This window comes from Agelaius tricolor, unplaced genomic scaffold, assembly GCF_023055355.1.
Source record: "Agelaius tricolor isolate 1412-34295 unplaced genomic scaffold, bAgeTri1.0.p SCAF_11, whole genome shotgun sequence".
In the NCBI taxonomy this organism is placed as follows: domain Eukaryota; kingdom Metazoa; phylum Chordata; class Aves; order Passeriformes; family Icteridae; genus Agelaius; species Agelaius tricolor.
In genome coordinates, this window is record NW_027269271.1 from 19,503,226 (window position 1) to 19,521,662 (window position 18,437).

Consider the following 18,437-nt stretch of genomic DNA (forward strand, 5'->3'; position numbering starts at 1 on the left):
AAATCAGAAAGGTTTACTTGTGTTCCTGGATGATTCTTGGTTCTGTGTTATCTGCAAGTGAGACAAGTTACCATAGACATGCTCTAAAATTTCAGTAGTATTTTTGTGTTTGAAATAGTAGGAACAAAAGTTACACCTCTGAATAGTTAACAATTTATATCTCTTTTTAGTTTGGGAGAATATAGTGAACCCTATAGTTGCTCCTAGGTTTATCTCAATTTAACTGTAACATAATATTTAAGCTTCATAGTTCCCCACTGGCTAGTATTTTTTTTTCTGTTGGTTACTTAAGAGTCTGAACCATGACTTCCTGCTAGAATAAAATAGGAATGAAGACTTCTTGCTGTAGGTCTAAATTTTAGCTGGGGAATTGGAGCAGAACAGCCACTAAGTGAAACCGCTCTAAATCTCAGCCATAGAGGACATAACCTCTGTTTCTTCCTCAGCTGTCAAATAGAGTGCCCTAGTTCCTTTTCCTTTGTGTGTGGTTTCCCTCTGATATAGTTTTTACTAACAGGTACTTTATTACAAAATATTCTGAGCTGACTTCTATCTTATTAGATGCTTATGGATGTCTCCATAAAAATATATGGCATATGTGTAAAATGGATAAATCTGCACTCTGCTGTAATGTTTTAAAACTGGAAACTGTGTGCACACAAAAAATGTGGTTAGATAGAAAATTGTCCTTAAATTAGAATATTTCTATGTGGTTTGCAAATCTTATGGCACTACTGAAAAATATTAGGCTCTTTATTAATCTGTGGGTTATAAAGTGATTTAGGAAGGACAAGAGAAAATATTAGCTAGCTGTGGCAGGGAGACTTCTCATGCCATAGACTCAAAGATGGTTTACATCAGTCACTCTAAATATTTTATAGTAATAATGGTTGTATTGATGTGAGGTGTCTGTTCAGTTACTGACGAGCAGCTGCGTCCAGTTGTCATTCTTGGGGATGCTTCCAGCAACACTGGAAGCTGTGGAAAGGTCATGGATGAGGACACATTTCCAGGTGGTGGTGGAGTGTGGGAGAAAAAAAAGTAGTTTTTCTATGTAGCTGTACATATTCTGCAAACAGAGGGATTCCATTCTAGTCACAAAATTCTTATTATATTGCACTATTGAGGTTTTGTGCAAACATAATTATTTCTTTAACACTATGGGAGAGTATGCATCAGCCAGTTCGTAATTCTGTGCTGTATTATGACTGTTCTTAAATTCAGATAATAGTAAATATAAAGCATTTAAACTTACAGTGCAGTTCTTAAAAGATTATCATTATCACTGCATTGAATTTTGTGTACATTTATGTGAGTTTTGTGGATGAAAATAATAGATGCAAGAGATGTCTTAGAATAATAGTGATTAGTAGTTTGATGTGGTATTTGTATATGGTTGTACATCACCGAGGAGGTATTTAGTTGAGGTTTTAGATAGCCTAGGTAATTGTTTCTAACTGGTTTCTAACTGTTTCTTTCTGCTTTCTCTGGATGTAAAATGAAGTCCATTATGAGATAGATTGAGACTGGAAGGAAAAAATGGGGGGAGGGGAAGCTCATTTTACATCTTGGTAATTATATCATAAAATGCAGCTATGGAAAAGACCTAATTGCTGTGTGACTATTGCCTGTATCTTGCTGTGAGCATAAGAGAAAGCTGTAAAAATTGTGGCTGGTACAAATACCATTGGAAAGGAATCCCACCTACTGAGGAAATCCAACCATCTTTAATGTACCAAATGAATATGCAACCTGCACATGGTAGCAAACTGAAGTCTCAGTAAAACTAGGGTAATGCAAATTGAAACAGGGAATAATTAATGTATTAATGCCTTTTTTGCCTACTGTGCTCATCTAGTAATCAGATTATTTTGTTAAATGTAATTAGAATTGTAAAAAGAATAATTATGTAATAAAGCTAACTTCACCAGAAATTTGAATAGAGACAAAATTGCTGAAATGAAGTGGAGCAAATTGTAGATTATTTATTTTCACCTGTCATTGTAAAATAGAAGTGTAATTTTTATGTATGCTTCTTACATACAGAATTGAAAAAGTTACTAGGAGAGGAGGGAATCAGGAAATCAATATAATCAGAAATAAGAGCAATATGCATGTTATTCATATACTCAAATTAAAAAAATAGTGTGCTTCTGATTATAAAACCTGAAATTAAGGTAAATTTGCATAATCATAATAAAAGACAAAAAGATTAATTATAACTGTCGAGGCAAATGGATATTGAGTGCAACCCATCCCCAAAGAAAGTAATACAAAATCATTTTCAGAGTTGAATTCTGTGGAGCAGTAATTTTCTTAGCTTGTAAAGCCTTTTTCTTTTTGCTTGTGTTTTTGATACTGCTTAAGAAAATGACACCATTAAAGGTAATTAATTTTAGCAAGGGTTATTTCAATAGCCCACTCTGCTGATCTGGATCAAACTGTCTCTAGCACAGCCCTGCCTGTAAACATTACAAGTCAGGGGCCAGGTTCAGGTAATTATCTTGGAGTAAAAGTTTAGTCCAGTAATGCTACTTTTGGACCTTGTTTAGTGAGTGAAGTAGCTAATCTCTTTATTGCCAAAAGTTTGGGGTGGATTTATTTTTTTGATTGTTCAGTCCTGTATGTTCATTTAATTTTGTATCATTTAATCAATTCAAACAGTCTGATTGAATGGCTGTGGGTGTTACCTTTGGTGAGTAAAGTGGTAAGTTCACCTGAAAGGTTGTTCCTATCTGGAGCAGAAAAAGATAACCTTGTCCTGTAGAAAATATCAAGAGTGCATCTCCTTTGCATTAATACAAGGGAAAGCAAACCTTTAAGACCAAATCCACATTGAAAAATTTAGCCCTAAACTTAAATATTCTTGGAAAAAGAGATTTAAACTAGAATCTTAGGGAAGAGTGTTTGGAAATGGCTCAAACCTTTGCATATATGTCATCTATTTGTTGGCATATGCAGTTTGTTTCCTGTAGGTTGCAGATTAACTTGGTAACAGACTGTGTGCTGATCTTAAGAAGTACTGGATTAAAGTGGCCAGAAGTATTTTTTTCTGTGACAGGAAGATTTGGACTGGTGTTAATCCATAGTGGAAATGCAGTAAATAACACAGTTCTCATTTAGTTTAGTTGTGTCCTTCTCAGTCTGTGTGAAACAGCAGTGATTACTTTTCTTTCAAAAAGTTTCCACAAAGTCTTCTGTTCCTCGAGCATTGCTATTTTTAAAAATTGGCTTTATCTTTTACCTGCACAATATGCAGTTTAAAAGGAAGAAAGAAATGTACTCAGACATTTAAAAACAAACAAACCAACCCTCTAAAAACTCCCACTTTAATTGCTAGTTTTCAGAATTTAGCAAAACTTAGCATTTTTTCATTTGCTCTTGTGAAATACCAGGATTCTCATCTGGTACAGTATCCAGCACCTTAGTCAAAGAACTATTGTTATAGAGCAGATAAGATTAAAAAAAAAGTCATTGGGTTTGATGAAAACCTGCATGAACATTGAGGGGAAAAAAGCCAAAGTTACCATGGCAACCACCAGTGCTTTAGAAAATAGCTGAGTAAAAAGAGCAGAAATGTAACAGAAAATATGAGGGCCATTTCATAAAGCATTAAAAATAAAAACGAAATTTAAGGCAAATATGATTACTGCTCAGCTTTTATCTCAGAAATCCCTGATAAGCAGCAGCTTGTCTTTATTTAAAAACAGGACCACTGTTGATAAAGTTTTAGTGTTTAGCCCCATTAGACCCTCTTAAGGAGATACTTTTGTGAATTTGGTTAAAAATGATTGAAAGTTTTATGAGTTGTTGTTTGTTGGGGTTTTTTTCTTACCTTTTTTTTCCCTCTGCAAATGGTTTTCTGAGCAACTGCAGTCTTAATCTGCGCAGAAGAGTGGGCTCTGAAAATGTCCTTTATGGTACAATCATGACCAAAAGTCCTATTAATAAATGTGGTCCCACAGTGACACTACTGTGAGTTCTTCTTGATCACATAGCACTGCCCTTCAGGACAGGAGTAGCAAAGGCAGCTTTAAAATTCATGGACAAAAATTTCAGGAAACAGCTACATTGATAAGTTTAGGGGTGTGAGCTGCCCATTAATAGCACCTTTACTCAAAATAACAGGTACAGCCTGTCACCTATGCCTTTGTATCTGAACCAGTATTCTGCTATCAGTGATGAACTCAAAGGCTGAGCTTTCATACTTCTTTTGTCTTTTTTGTCTTTCTGAATGGAGTCAGCATTCTGCAGTGCATTGGTATTGGGAAAGAAGTCTGGTGTTTTGCCTATATATTGCTTCATAGTTGTGCAGGATTAGATTTTATGTGAGTGAGCATCAAATGTTCATGGGATAAAATGGCAAGCATCTTTTCTTTCCCAATTACTACATAGCTGTTGCCTTAGATTTGATCTTAGTCCTCATAGTACAAAATGGCCCATGTTGGAGCAGTAACCAAATAAGAAAACGCTGAAAAAAATCACTTCAATATTCTGTCCTGAAAAACTGCTTCATATGAGGATTGAAACAATCTAAAAGTTTGAGTACGAAAAGGAAAACAGCAAACACTTTATCCTTTCTTTATAATACAGTCTGATTCAATTCTTGCCTTCTCTTCAAAGGACTGTGTTGTTGTGTGCTTGGCTGCAGCAGAGTTGTCCTCTCCCATTGTTAGAAGATGATTCTGAGTAGTAGGAGATGGTACTTGACTGTCCTAGACAGAGCTGTAGCCTGGGGCTTTGTGTGCACTCACAGTTCTTACTGGCATCTGTTTCTTTTGGAAAAGAAGGCGTTGTTTCTGAACAAACAGATTTTGGTTATTTTATAAACCACTGTGAAACAAAAGTATTTTCCTCTCCTCTGGTCTCATGTGGAAGTTTATAGAAGGGTAAAAAGTCTTGCATCATTCCTCAAAGTCTTCCTGTGCACCAAATGAAACATTTGTGATAAGTTCTGTATTGTACAGTGGGTACAGCATTTTTTTTCTCCTCTGCTGTTGTCAGAGTTACAAATACACGTTTGTATGAAAGTGAGAACTGAAACTGATTAAGTTGAAATCATGAAATTAGGAATTTTGTAAGAAAGAAAGGTGGTGTGAATTTCTGCAAATGCTTAAGGTCTCTTCTCTGCAAAATTCACATGAAAGATCTAGAGGCACTTTGGCACTGATCTCTTGTTTAATTTCCTCATCTAAAAACGTTCTGTAGTGCCTCTATAGCATGATTTCTGCTCCAGATCAAATGCAACAGAATACTTACTCCAGTATGTGAGTTCTTCCCTAGGAATTACCAGGAAAAGGAAGCATTCTGGACAAGATAATTTTAGTGTTTCAATACAAGCCTTACATGGCATATTTAATTAATTCTTGTCTATTATTGGGTTGGGGTTTGACCTTATAAATTTTTCCAGTGTGGCTGGACTTCATGTAGTAGTTTTGTGCTGGGGTAGAGGATTATAAAGCAGCAAGGTAATGAGCACAAACTGTGGTGGAACACCCTGGAGCCAGGACAGAGGCAGTGGAGGCGCTCACTCTGCTGCAGCTGGGCTATGTCACCAGTGGTTGCTGCTGTCTGATAACCCCCATTCCTGCAGGCAGGACCCTTTGCACTGTGTGCCTGCCTCTCCCAGGGGTTTGATTCAAAAGTCCTGCAGAAATCTTCCAAATCTCAGTGTGTGGCCTTGTTACCACCTAACAATGTGTTCAGACTCTGGAGTTAATGTATGGTATGCTGTGACTAGGTACTGTTGACATGTACTTTGAATTTGAAACTCATAAACACCACTTTATGAAACAGCTTTCTGTGACAGCTCTGTTAAGTTCCTGCAGAACTTAATACAAGGAAAATAGATATTATTGTCTTGCATTTGTTGTGCTGTGTTTTTATAGACATGTGGAAACTTAGCAGTGTAGTGGGTTGTGCAGGCTTGAAACATTATATTGTGAGAAAATGCAGTCTGTCACTAACATCATGAGGTAGGAACACAACTGACTGACCTCTGACTATTTTGGTATATGAAACTAAACCCCACTAGGTGGTGCAAGTAAATAAACCACCTTGCAAAATACTTCTCTCCAGATGAATAAACTTGGGGAAACGGTGTCTTTCACCAACCTAAAATACATTATTTGATTGTTTACTTGGGTTTTTTTCATTTGTGGTTTTGTACAATAGTTATTAAAATTTAATATTTAATGCTGTCTTATCCTGGTCTTTTCCACATAACAGCCTTCCTATGGGCTGACTGAGGCATTTCCAAGCTTGGCATCTACTTCAAGTATTCCCACTCAGGATATCTCTTGTTGCAGTTTATCCTATGTTTCCCTTTGGGTTTGCTTACCTTTATAGCTCTACTGTGTACATACAGGCAAAACTATTTGTTTGTTCAAAGAAAAGATTTCAAACAGTAAGTTGCAGTAAGGTACTGTCAATTTACAGTGGAGTGAATAAGGTTCCAGTAGAAAATAATTTTGGCATATCATGTATGTGGTTAGTCTGTAAGGGTTAATGTGCGTATCAAAGAGATCAGTAGTTCTATTATGTTTTATTTAGAAATAAACAAACAGAAAACCACAAAACGAAATTCCAGACCTTCATTGTACTCCTGAGGTGACTATAATATAACCTTATCAGTTCATTTTGTGCTTGGCTATGCCATTGTCTTAAATTCAGTCTATATAACCTTTCAGTATCCTCCACTCTCCACTGAAAATACCTGGTGGTTTTACTGAGGATGCAATGGTGTATACATGGTCAACATACTTTTATAGCCATAAGATCAGTAGCAAAAGTTTTTGAATAACAAGAAACCTCACATTCTTGAGATAAGTGGAAGACCCCAGGAATTTCTACCTGTGGAGAGCCATCAGCGCTCTCATGTTCTTATCAGTGATCATGTTTTAGCACAGAACGGCTTCCCTGTAGACTGCAGGCTGCAGCTCTCGTGGGAAGGCAGCGGTGCCGAAGGGCAGGCCAGGGAGTGCTGCAGTCAGGGAGTGCTGCAGGTGCTGCAGGCACTCAGTGCTGTTCCTGCTCAGCCAGCCCGACAGAGCTGTCCCTTTGCTGCTGCCACCTGCCCTGGTGTCCGTGCGCCAGCCCGCAGCCACTCTGGGAGCACAGCGCACCTCAGTACTGCATCATCACCTTGCAGGGCAGGACTCTGGGATGAGACAGAGCTGCAGGCACTGAGCAGCTCTCTAGAGAAAGTTCAGTGTATTACTGTGCAGTGTATTTACTGAAATGGAAATTTTTCATTTCAGAGTGACTTAGGTATTCATCAGCTGGGATGGGTGTGTTTGCCACATTCATCCCAGTGTTGACAAATGCGGGGTTTGAGGTTGGTGTTTTGATATGGGGTTTTTGTGGGGTCTTTTGCTGGGTTTCTTTTTCTAGGAAATAAGACATTAAAGTAGAAAAAGCTCATGTCCATGAAATCTCAGCTGCCTGGCAGCCCTAAAGAATATATGCACCAACCACAAACAGTCAACACATACTCTGAATTTTGCAGTAAGATTCTGTTGCACTGTATAGCCTCTACAGAGTACACATAGAAAAATAGCAACAGAGATACCAGTCTTAAAATGCCGAAAGAAAATCTTTTTCCTTAGTTTCCTTGGGCAGAGGACCAGCGTACTCAATTGCCATCATGCACTTTTGGCTTTTACTAACTCCTAACCTAGAGTTGAACTATATGGTGATGCAAGCAGAAGGGCCTCGTGGTATGTCTCTTAAAATACTTTGATATTCCTGCTGTGCAAAAATCCAGTGCCAATGGGTTTGGTTACTTATATTGGAGTAGCGTGTGGGAGTGCCACTTATGAGTGAGGATCCACTGTAGCTGAGCCATGAATATCTGCATATGCCCACCTTACACCATGGTGGTCTCATTCAGAGCACTCTAACCGTTTTGGTGACAGGTCCATTGAACATTCATGAAAATATGAGAGAAAATGGGTGATTTAAAAAGGAAGTTTGTTTTCCATGAAACACGTAAAACATGAAGTTAAAAGGTGCAAGACAGAATGTAAACTCTTTACCAGATTTCATATATTTGATGATGTAGCATGTAAAATTCTTTAGAATGAAATCTTTTGGCTCTGGCCTGCTTTGTGCTTCTCTTAATTTGGAGGTTTTTTTCTTAAGCATATTACTGTGTAATTGGAGTTGTTCCATTGTTTCTCTAACTGCTATTTATTCCATCTGAAGGTGTCAGAAGAGAAATCTGGCTTCATTATCTCTGCTAAATGAACTTTTAATTTTCCTTTAGTTTCAACATTCCCTTTTATGCATACATGTCTACACACACAGCAACACACACACATACACACACACATACACACACACACACACACACACACACACACACATATATATATATATATTTGGGATTGTGAAAGACCTTGCAAAAGCACTGGAGAGTTTGTTCTTCTACATAACATAAGATGCACTGAGAGGCTGAAATTCTAAAAACTGAGTGACAGATTGGCATTGTGATCTTTTCTGCTTTACACAGCCTCTTGGTGCTGGTATCTACTGATAATATACATTTAACATTCAGATTTACTGATGCAATGTTCTGTAGATTATAAATGTTTGCAGAAAATGACTTTTAAATAATGGAAGAACAGACCATAAGAGCGAGATAAAGACTGAGATTAGGTTAAAAATACTAGGCCTCCAATCTTAGTTGAAGTTATAAATCATTTTTGTGTAAACCCTTGCATTTGTTTAAAAAGAAACAACATGGAATAATCCTCTGACAAAAGAGAGTGAATTTGCTATTTTTTTCTGGTTTATTTTTGAAAATAAAGCCAGGTGAACCCGTTTGTTGTATGTACTCCACTGTTGTAAAGCAGTCTTAGAAAGTCATGGTCTGCTTAAGTTTGGGCATGAATGAATACTGAAGGTTTAATTTTAAAAGTTTAAGTCCCATTTTCAAAAATAACTATTCAATACTAGTCTTCATTAGATATTTTTTTTAGTGTAATAGTTCTACTAACATATTTTTACTGTCAGTTGGGTCCAACCCATATAGGTGTTGTTGAAAAATGTGCTAATTAATTTTTAGGAACTTACATTTCATAGAAGTAGCTTTTGCTTTATTGCATTATAAAGAAGGTCTTTGATGATTGCTTAAACATTGCTTGGCATTTACCATGCTGCAGAATTGATATGTAAATAAAAGCAAACTTTGTAAATAAATATTCCCTACTAAAATGGTTTTATCTCTTTACTCTTGCAGTAAGACAAATAAATCTGCACAGAGAATTTAAGGTAACTGAGAAGAAAGAAATGGGAGGGACATGCCTGTAGCCCTCAGAGCTGTTTGTGTTCCTGCTCTAGCAGGAACTCTCTTCTTGTCCCTGGGAGACTGCAGAGAGAAAGGGTGCTGATAGCCTGTGGCACGCTCTGAGCTACTGCATCTGTCCCTTCCCAGCAAGAGGGGGTGAGGTAATCACAAATCTGGACTTGGCAGGTGTCTGAGATGCCAGATTTTGTGTCACCTATTTGGATTAGAAACCACCTGTGAATATTGGGAGTTTGGCTTCTCCAGCCTATGGCTTGGCTTTGCAGCTAGGAATAACTTGCAAATGCAGATAAGTGTCTTGTGTAGGTATAGCTGACAGATACTGGAATTAGTACAGCACTGAATTGAACACAAGGGCATAAAGTCCCTCTTTCTGTCCCTCAGGCTCAGACCTAGTGGCTTGCCTGGATGGGCAGGGGAGTTCCCAAGTTTGTGTGCCTGTTTGGGAGGCTGGCAGGTGGCATGCCATGTGCCAGGATAAGTATGATTTGCTGCTTCTGCTTTTGTTCCTGAGACTACTTAAATTGTATGGGCTCAAAGGCTATAAGGTTTGTAAAGTACTGAACTTCATATAGAACTCTCTGGTTAGTATACAGCAGTCTGTGGTGGACAGGAGACAAGTCCTTTTCGGTTCTAATACTGTGAAATAAGTGAGGACAGAAAGGCAGACCATAAAGTACTAATATGAAGAGAAAGGATGGCTGCTTTAAGGAATCAAACATTAATAGATTCTTTGTTCAACATCAGCAGATTCAGTAACCTGCAGTACCTTGGCCTCAGAGAATATAATGTCTAAGTGTTTGTATTTGAACTGGAGGTTTCATCTGCCATTAACAAGAACAAACAAACCAGAATGCAGACAAAAGTAGGGCACAAGTCATCTATAAATAAAAGAAAATCATGGTCCCAGAGATGATAAAAAGACTGATAAAAAGCTTAAGAGTTACATACATTCTATGCAGCTTTCTATGAAGCAAAGCCCTTCTAAAGTGGTTAGCAATATATTGTTACATAGGTACATGCATTGACAGGAGAATAAAGCATTTGTTGCTGGCTGACTGGAGTGCTACTCAATTCTGTCTGCTGTGGCCACTCTTAGAACCCTTAGAGTTGGCTACAGAGAAGAACAGCACTGGTGAAAAACAGTTGATTAAATTTTGTAGTATAATGTTCTGCAACTCTTGGTGTATCTTGGTTGTCTGCATTATGGAAATGTGTTACTGATCATATTGTAGCAAAAAAGATCAAAAGCAACATCTAGTATTCAGGAGAGACATGATTGCAGAGTAAACCATTTCTCAAAAGCCCAGAACTGTAATTTTTATGATTAATTTCCTGAGCACCTAGGGTATAGCATGTTTCAAGAAAATCTGGCTCTATGACTGGTACCAGTGTATGCTCCTTTATACACTTGCAGACAGACAGTTGGTGCCTTCCCTTGTAATGTCTTGTCCACAGGGGCTGGGATCTGCCAGGAGGATCAGCAGCCCTGCTGTGAAGGACCTGGAGGTGCTGATGGGCACCAGTGCCATCACCATCAATAAAAGGACAAGCTGCCTTCTGAGCTCCACGAGGAGGAGTCTGATCAGCAGATTGAGCAGTACTGTTATCATTTCTCTTTGGTACTGCTGAAGCCCTACCTGAAACTGTGTTTGGCATTTAACCTTCCCCTTCAATAAAGATTTTGAGAGAGGTTGCCAAGATGGTCAGGGCTGAGGGCACACATGCTGTGAGAGAGCTGGTTGAGTGATTTGGGCTTGCTTGCCCTTTAAAGGCAGAAATGTAATAGCAGGCTGCAGCTGTTTGGAATGCAGTCACAGAGGTGGTTAAGGTAAACTCTTCTTGTGTAGCAAGAGGCATTGGCTGTAGGTTGTGGCTTGGGAGGTTCAGGTTGTGCATGAGGAGAAATGTTTGCAAAGGGTGAGTTAGCACAGAGAGGTTGTGGAGGTTGTGAAGATCCAGGTGGGCAAAGCTGTGGCTGACCTGACCTTGTGTTGGGAGGCTGAACTGGACGGTCTCTGAAAGTACCTTAGAAACAAGACTTCTGTAATTCTGTGTGGTTACTTCCCTTGATGGACTGGAGTAAAGGGTCAAAAAAGCAAAATGGGAAGCATGAAATGAAGGGGGTAAGGTAAAAGGTCTGAGGATGGTTTTGGGCAGAGAAGAGGCAGAGAACAATGCTACTTTGACAGATTTGTGTACTGAACTAGGCAGTCTCATGAGAAATTATAGCTGGATTGTACATTATGTGACTCTTGAACTGAAAAATAGAAATATATACTGTGGGTGTAGAAATATTGGGACTTAAAATATGTGTATTATGGGGTTTTTAGGAGGTGATTGTTGAAAAGTGTAACAATACAAACCAGTACAGATACATTGTTTAGTTTGAGTATGTGCAGGAAGGAGTAGTAGTATTAAACACAAAATCAACTTTGCTGTAAAGACTAATTGGGGCCACTAAATAATGGAACTGCTATCCTGGCACATTCCCAGGTTAATTCTTTGATTTAAAAACATCTTCCTACTGATTTTCCTGACTTGCAGTGCACTGGCAGCTGGTGTTGAATTGGTCTACATAAAGATCGGGCACTGTGGATAAACTTTCAGTTGTGAAAAATGAACAAGTGTGCTTCATCCAGCTGAAAGTATAATTCCAGCATGTGCTGGTAACAGTATTTAAACTGGATGTGTGATGTGGTGGCATGGGAGGATTTGGACTTTGTTCTTTGAGACTACTGTGAAATTCAGTCATAGGTTTCCAGACAGAGAGCGATAATTAATAACCTGGGTGGTTTTTAACCACTCTTGGAAATGTTTCCCATGCAGTTAGGAGGGAATGGATTCAAGGGGCAAATTTGCAGCCCTGGTTCTTAAGGACAACACATACTTCAAACTGGGTCAAACATTTGCTCAGTGAGGTGGGCAGTGTTCTGTTTTGACTGATTTGAAGCATCAGTAGAAGCTCCTCTGATATTGCTGGACTTGTCTTTATGAACATGGCCCAAGACTGGGAAATTTGACGCTTGTATTCTTTTTTTTCCCCACAAAACCTGCATGTTGTGAGAATGAATTAGCATTAAGCCATGAGCACCTACTTTTAGCTGTGGAATCAAATGGTGATTTTCAGTGATAGAGGAGAGACTTAGTGAGTCTTTTTATCTCCAACTTTTGATTAGCATTTTGTGCTTCAGCAGCATCATCGTGTGGAAGTTTTAAATTAATTCAAAAGAGATTTTCTAATTTACCTAAAATGTGGAATAGTTGAGATAACAAAATGAAGCCCTATAGGTCATGTGGTTTCCAGTAGCAGGAAAGTCAGTTCTGCTTACTTAAGCTAATATTCTTTTTAATTCCTTCCCTCAGTCTTGCCTCAGAATAAAAATGGGAGCAGGGAGAACAGAGAATCCCTTCAGCAACATTTTTTGGCAAAAGTCATTGGCTAGAAAAGAGGAGAGAGACAATACTGGTCAGCCTGTGTTAAAACACACTATAGATTTCTATTGCCTCTTTTTAGGATCTTAATATGGCTAAGAATATGTGGCTTGGCAAAGGTTAATCACCCGAAATTCTTCACATAGGAAATTGTGTGGATCACAAAAAGACAGAGGAAACATTTGTTGCAGTCAATTTTTAATCAGTTTATGAACTCATGTCTGGCAGACTCTGGGAACACCAGCAGACCTTTTTGTGATCAGGTCCAAGAGAAAGTGCTGTGCATTCACAGACTTCAGATATTTTTTAAACTCCAGAAATGAGTATGTGCGACTAGTTTGGGTCAACATCTTTCACATTTATTTGAAAAGAAATTAGCAGATTATAGAAAGTATTTTGCATTTCTAAACTGCAAGATGTTTTGCTACTTTATTCCACAGGAATAGCTGTCTGTAAAGGCCAACAAGCTGAAGTGGTTAATTTTACTTCACAATGCAAGTCAGTAGCATCCTTCTTCAAAAAATTACAAAACTGATTTTGTCTAACACTGATTTAATTTTTCATCACATCAAAGATATTTTCCCAGTCAATTTATTTTTTCCTTTATCTTTATATTCTATTGTTCATTTTTGTGCAATCTTCCTTTGAAGCTGTCTTTGATAGTCTGCCATCTGCAAACATTACTGAGTGGAAGCCACAGCATTTGTGGAAGAGAATCTTGGCTGTGCCTGTGAAATGCCTGTACATTTCCACCACAGCTCCCTCCTCTCCTCGTCTTTGGATGTGCAGCAGTGGTTTTCCCATCCAAAGGTGCTCAGACTGCACAGCAGTGAAGGGCACAGATGAGTGTTACTGTTGTGAGACAGCCCTGCAAGGTCCCCCAAGGCCAGCCTCCAGCTGCCCAGCTTTCCAAAGCCCAGGACTAGGGTGGTGAAGGAACTTGTTTGCATTTTAGGTCTTTAGAGGGAGGCATCCATACTGACCTGAGCAAAGGTTGCAGCAACAAAATGTACACCGAGTTTTGACCCTTTAACTAAAAAACTGTGCCAGGAAGGAGATGCTGTGAGGAAGTTCCCTGGAATGATGATGGTCTCACGTATTTGCTTCTCTTCTTTGTGACTATCCATGGGGTAAACATTCATGTAGACAAATCTGGCATTTTCTTATAAAGATGAGAAATGCATTGATGAGCACACTCTTGAGAGAAGAGCAGAGTTAAGCATGATCTCACCTTTTCAAGCACTGGTGTTTTCCATGTATCTTAGTTCTTCTGTTGTTTAAACATACCCAATTCTTAAATATGTATGAAGTTAGGATTTAACAGATAGATCAAGTACCTGGCATCAATCCAAGGTCTAATTCTTAATCTTCTGTACTATGGATATGGTAGATAAATTTCTCAATGGCCAATTTTAAAAACTATTCACTCAAACCCGACATAGCCCATTTCAGCCTCTCTTTAATAGGAAAGCTAATAACTTTTTCTGATGTGGTGCATAAAGCTCTGGTATTTTGTTTTCTTTTTATTGTCAGATGCAAGCGTGTTCCTGTATTTACAGTCAATAAAGCTATCAGTGCTATACACAGGTTTAGATTAATAATTTCAGCCTTTTAGTCTTGGGTATCAGGTTTAGGCACTGCTGTATCATTTGCATCCCTTGGGCTCATGCTGACTGTCCAGGCAGTTGCAATGTTTCTGCTCAGAGCTGCTTCTACAAGGGCCACAGCCCATTCCAGCATTTTCATTCACAGTATTCAGAAGTCATGTCTCAAACAAGCCAGGCAGCACTCCAGTAGTACAAATTGTGTCTGCAGAAAAGAAAGATGGTGATCCCAAAACCCCTTCTTCTCATGCATTTTTGTCTCTGATAGCCCTTTGTACCCTGGTCACACTCTGACTTCCAGTTTGGATAGCTTCAAAAGAGTTGATTCCTTATTAGGACTTACCATCAAAGAACAGGAATTTCAAAAGAGATGCAGTATTATCTGTACATGGGTCATAGGTGTGAAATTCTGTGACCTTTCTGAGCCATCAAGTCTAGGGAACATATAAGAAGGAAGAAATACTAGCCTTAGTCCTGCTGCCGGTTATGTTAGTGAATGTTTATATTAACCCAGAGAGCCAGGTTTTGTTACCTAGACTTTTCTGTCCCTTAAATGTCTTAATAGCCCATTTCTGCCATGAGCAAACCAGTTAGTGATCACATGCTGTGCTTTTTTCCCCCCTGTATTTTTGTAGTATTTGCAGAAGATAAAATACATCTCTGCCCTAAAGCCACTGCAGCTATTCTGTGTAGAAGACCATGGGCTGGTTTGCACTTGTGGGAGAATGTGCCGCCTCCTCATGCTCGGAATTTATTTTTCTTTAGCACATGTTGACTGTCTCCCTTCAGAGCTAGCTTACAAATATAAATAGCAAATAAGATATTTCACCAAACATCTTGACACGTTTTACTGGATTTAGATTCACTTTCCACAGTTTCTGTTTCATGCTCACTTTCCTTCATCTAAGAGCAGTTGCAGTGGCAGTATAAAAATAGCTTTTAAATTGAATTTTTCAAGATCCTCCTCTTCTGCTATCTCTTACTGCTTCCCACTTCTCTTCTGATTTTACAATTCTTTCTACTTTTCTCCCTGAAAATCAAGATCTCCTTATGCTTTGCATTACCAGCTGTCAGGCATGATGCTGTATATGCTGATATGCCACTGTGTTAGCTTGCTTTGCCACTGTTGGCAGCACTCTGCTGTCATGCTCAATTGAGACAGAAAGGACTGTTTCTTACTGGAAAATTAATTCATGAAAAACTACCTTTGTTTCTGTAATATAATTGTTTTGAAAGAAATTAAACATACAAAGAAAACTGTATTACAAGAAATTAGTCCTTAATTTTATAAAGGTTTAAGTGTCAAATATGAATGAACTAAACACAGTGAGGCCAACTAATTTAGTGAAATTACAGCCTCAAATTGCCACATGTGATTTGAGCACAAATTCCATCAGCTGAGATGGTTTTTGTATTTGGATTTTTTTTCCTGATATAACTAGTTCTGAGCAAAAGGGAATGCATCCCCAGGCATCTGGAAATTATCTCTGGAGGGAGTAACCAATTTGCTTGTGTCCCTTTGTGAAAGGGAGAGACAAGGTCAGAAGAACTGTATTGGAGATGATCTTTATCCTGACGCGTTCTCCTCCTTCACCCTGCAGAAGAGGAGGAAGTAGAACACCTCTTCTGTGCTGACCTGTTTCTTCCCTCTAGGCCTTTCTATCCCTTATGCTTTCCTGGTGAGGACTGCCTTTTGCAGGATATTCTGCCAGTCTAGGAGTGCTGGTGGGCTGCTATTCCTAGGGCTGAAATGGAGGAGCCGTTTTGCAGCAGGTTTCTTTGTCTTGGCTACAGACTGCCCTGATGGGCTTTCTTTGATCCATGGCAAAAGTGACCAAGGTAACCGAGCTGACCTCCTCAAAGACAGGTGAGGCTGCAGCTGTGCTTGTGAGCCAGGCTGGCATCCTGTCCTGCAGCCACCTCAGTGTCACCGTCCTGTGGCCCCGGCACCAGTGTGGCTCACCCCAGCTGCAGAATGGCTTTGAGTGGTTCAAGGCTCAGCACCTGCCTGGAGCAGCCAGCTGGGGATGCAGCCCCTGCTTTGGGGGAGAGAATTCAGCCATTTGTGAGCTGTATCATGGGGTTTGATCTTACTGGCCCTGAGCTGTCTCTGTTCTTACAGAAATGACTGGTTAAAACACACCCTTTGTTCCACTTGCAGGGGATTTTAGGCTTATCTGCAGGAGAGAAGAATCAAAAGTCTTTTGTAGACTTGACAGTTAGTACATCACTAAACACATATACAAAACGTCCATGGCATTACAGCAAAGAATTTGAGAAAACATTTCTGAAACTTCTCTTCCAAAACACCTGTGTGTGTATGGGTAAACATTTTAGAGTGTGGGTATATAAATGTAGATGTTTATTCAAATACAATAGAATGTCCACCTACCTAATCTATATTTTATAATTCATTTATGTATAAAATATAGTGTAGTTCAAGTGACTTGTTTTTTTAAAGGTAAAGTAAATTAGAAAAAAAAGTAAAATGTCTTTTTTGATGTTGAAAGGCTCCTATCAGCGTAATTTCAATTTAAATCTAATTACTTCAAAATGCATGTTTATACTACTCTCCCCTTCCTCTTTTTTTTTAGTTAAGCTTCCTAAGGCTTAAAATTATCTTGATAGTTTTTCTTTATTTTTTTAATCCTTTTTAATTTGGAGGAAAGTCTTTTTTTCTTGCAGTTGGCAAGGAGTGTGTTTGACAATGCAAGGGAATGCTGATTTCATCTACAAAGAAAAACTGCCGAATTTACAAGGTCCTTGACACAACAGACAGACAAGCTCTTTTTTTTTTATTATTTCTGCTAAAATTAATTTATAGTAATTTTAGCTGTTACTTTCAGCTTCAGGTGTTTAATTTTGGGAATTGAGAAACTTTTTTTTTTTTTATTTCTCCAGATTTGCAGTGTCCCTGTAAAAACTGTAGAGATAAGTATTCAAGATATTGATGAATATTGTGTTGTGTGTACAGTTGTTTCATATCTAGAACTATGACTAAAAAATGGGCTTAGGTAGCTGCTATCCATAAATCAAGGTGTGGTGTCAGCTGACAGGCTCCCAGCAGAACAGAAGTGATCTCCAATTCACACTGACTGTGTTTGCCAATCAGGACCAATGACAGAAAGTAGGGAGGAATTGAGTGGAAAGATTCCTTCTGCACTCTGTGGTGGAGTTGCTGAGGCCCCTCTAAGCTCTGATGGTTGCACTGACTACAACAGCAGTGTATTTACTGTTAAAAGTATGAATTCATCATTGTCATAGTAATCCCAAAACTCTAAAAACCATGTCAGTAAATGAGCTCTATCTGAAGACCAGCTTCAGCAGTTCAGAGCCTGCTTATTTAATTTGTCTTAAGCACATTAAACGGTTCTGGGCAGGCTGTCACTATGATCTTTGAAATATTGCTGTGTTTCTTTTGTTCTCTGCTTTTAAATTTCTTATACAGTAAGACTTTCATACTCTGTTCATTACTAATTTCTGGATATTCAGACTCTTATTTGAGCTTAAAGCCTTTCAAACCACAGCAGAAATTCAGTAGTGGGAAAGGGGAGAGATGTGCACTTTGTCCTCTCTTTTTCCACAGCCTGTTGACTCCCAGTGCAGACACTAAGCCTGGAGTTTCTGACTCTTACCTGGCAGCTGGTCTGCAGGTCAATTAACCCAGCAGTTCTGGATCCTTTTTCACTAGAATAAGTATAAGGTTTGAGCCTGAAAAATAATGTCTTGGCCACAGTTTTTGTCTGAAAATAATTCTACATCAGTTTAGAGAAGGGCCTTGTTTTTGTCAGGATCTTTTTTCCCCTTCACTTCTTGTCAAAGTGCTCAAATTCCTATATTCAAAACTCTTCAGAAAAATAGAGGAATGGCTGATGAAAAACTTGAGTGATGCTTTGAAAGTGTAGCACATGCTGTGGAGCTCCAGTAGATGAAAGCAGCATGGTTGAAGGGTTTAAAACATGCTTTCATATTAATCTACTATCATGTAAATATTCTTTTAAGACACTGCTTATGGATTCCAATTTTTCAGCTGCAACCACAGTTTATTCAAAATTTAAAGGGTTATGATGTATTTTCTTTGTGAAATATTC

The 18,437-nt window shown here is 38.6% G+C and overlaps 1 protein-coding gene across 2 annotated transcripts in view; it reads left to right on the forward strand.

Annotated features, from left to right (window-relative positions):
- The window catches only part of PIGK (phosphatidylinositol glycan anchor biosynthesis class K), a 65,717-nt gene that overhangs the window by 23,795 nt on the left and 23,485 nt on the right, over nt 1–18,437 (forward strand). The gene's annotated exons all lie outside the window — the stretch shown is intronic.